Genomic DNA, 2,500 nt, shown 5'->3' with positions numbered 1-2,500 from the left:
TATATTGTTTTTGTTATATTTAGATATTTATTTTTGAGATATGTTATATATGTTTTAGAGTTAGTTTTTGAGTTTGTTTATTTTTTTGTGTTTTTAGATTGAGTGTTTGATGATTAGATATTTTAATAGTATTTTTAGTCTAGTGTTAGTGTGTTGTGGTTTGTTGGATTTTTTTCTGTGTGTTGTGAGTGTGTGGAGTTGATGTTTGTTTTTTGTTTATTTTTAGTTGAAGGTTGTGTTGAGGATTTATTTGATTGTGATGGTGTGTTATGTGTGGTTTGTTGTTTATATAGATAAGTGAGTTGTATATTGTGTGGTGTTATATTTGTGAATGTGGAGTGTGTGATAGATTTGTATTTATTATATATATTTTTTTTATTTATAATTTGATATATTTATATTTATATTTATATGTGTTTGTTTTGTTATTTTTTGTATAGTTATGTATTAAATATTATATATATTTATTATATAATATTTATATTTAGATCAATTTATTTTGAGATAGATTTTATATATATATATATATTTAATATTTATATATATATAGACGACAATGAGGTGCGGACAGGAAACATTGTTTGCAGACTGTTTCCAGACCATTTGCAAACGGTTTGGAAACAGTTTGGAAACAATGTTTCCAAACAAAGTATCCTGGTGTGGATGAGGCTTTACAGGCTAGCACATATTGTCATTTTGTATTCTAACTACACTGGAAGTGAGGTCTCCAACATTTAGGAGGGACTGTTAGATGTCACCCAGATATCCAATATTCAGAATGGGCTGTTAGATATCACTGGTATAGCACAGGAGTCTTTTTCCAGATGATACACTGGAAACTCAAAGAATATGAACGGCAACATTCTAACGTCCAAGAATGATTATATACATCACTTCTCCAATTGCAGTAAAAGGCAACTTTGTTCAGGTATTTCAAGGACTTTTGGAATATGCTGCAGCCACAAACTCAACTCAGGTACTGAGTGTGTATCAGGCTTTCTAAATGAGGCTCATTCCCCTGGGTTACGGGTTAGTGACATGAACTATCTGGCTTAGAGAGGATGGCATCAGTACTGAGTAGATGTGGTTGTATATTTTCTAGGGACCTTTCTCCCATAGATAGGGGATCCCCTTAACTATCCAGCTTGGAGAATGCTGCATTGGCACCAGTTAGTTTTGTGTACAGTTAGTGTACTAATGAGTCTTTCTACCATATGTAAGGGCTGACCACAACTATCTGGTTTAGAGAGGGCTGAAGTGGCTTGGACTAGTCATGGACCTTTTTACCATAAGTAGATGCTGGACATAACTAGGCAGAAAGAGAGGGCTGCATAGGCAATAAGAGTATCCATGGGCCTTTCTACCATATGTAAGGGCTTAGCACATGGTAAGGAGAGGACTTCATACCTCCGCCAGCAGGACCACGTGACCAGGAACCATTGGAGTGGCTGCTGCTACAGTAGCCACTCAGGAATCTGCAACCATTGAGGACTCCTGGGGTAGGCCTGTGAAAATAAAGAACAGCCCCTTAACCCATTAATGCCTGATACACTTCTCAACCTAGCAAGAAAAGGATATTGTCACCCTGGGGAGAACATATACAGTAGTTAAAACAAATAGTGAAGGGAGATTAAGAGCCAATGAAAAAATTAAAGCATGAGAAAATGCCACTCACTCCTCCACGACTCTCTCGTCTGTACCTCCCTGAGCCAGCCAAAGAGGGAGAAAAACAGGTAGCAGTCAGTGGGCCTGCTGAAGTGTAAAGCAACTTTTGTTATATTGGATTTTTTATAAGTTATTCATTCATATAGCTAAAAGATTTGTGAGTGTTTTCTATTTATATATATGGATGATTTTTTAATATTTGCGAATGTGAGTTTTTCTGATCACTGGGAAATTCATGAAAAAAATACCATTCTGATATTTGTTTAGTGATATTAAATATTTAATAAATGTAGTTTGATTTTCTTTATATTGTCTTCATTTCTTGCATTTCTTATTTTTATTTAGATATTAGGCTGTCCATCTACCATATATTGTTTTTCATCTTTACTAGTTATGCAAGTCCTATTTGGTCAGATTGATCCTTTGGTTTGGACAAAAAATGAAACTTTCCTGTATTTTACGTTATTCATATGTCATAAAATAGCTTGTGTAAGGTTGACAAGTTTCTTTTTAGCATATATCACCTTATCACCTTGCTTGAATCTTCTGTGGCCACCACTCAGTATTGCCTAGCTTTTATAATTAATAGAAAATATTTACATTATTTGGAACCTTACACATTCCATGCATTTCTTCATGGAAAAATTGTTGCTCCTGTATTCTCTTGTTGTTGTTGCATTTCACATTTTCTTTGAGAACTCTTAGGAAAGGCATTATTTTCTATTGTTTTTTATACTCAAATGATATTTTTCAAGTGTGGCAGATCTTTCTCCTGTCTAGCAGTTATGGGCCAGTTATGGTGGTGTCTTTTCTCAGGGAACTGTTGATGTGCAAT

The 2,500-nt window shown here is 34.4% G+C and overlaps 1 protein-coding gene across 3 annotated transcripts in view; it reads left to right on the top strand.

The window, feature by feature from the left end:
- The window catches only part of LOC122243575 (DDB1- and CUL4-associated factor 6), a 42,818-nt gene that overhangs the window by 19,627 nt on the left and 20,691 nt on the right, over positions 1-2,500 (top strand). The gene's annotated exons all lie outside the window — the stretch shown is intronic.

This window comes from Penaeus japonicus, unplaced genomic scaffold, assembly GCF_977035675.1.
Source record: "Penaeus japonicus unplaced genomic scaffold, GWHDUDI00000001_assembly GWHDUDI00000022, whole genome shotgun sequence".
Taxonomy (NCBI): Eukaryota; Metazoa; Arthropoda; class Malacostraca; order Decapoda; family Penaeidae; genus Penaeus; species Penaeus japonicus.
The sequence above is the reverse complement of the archived record's forward strand: the minus strand, read 5'-3'. Positions and strand labels throughout refer to the sequence as shown.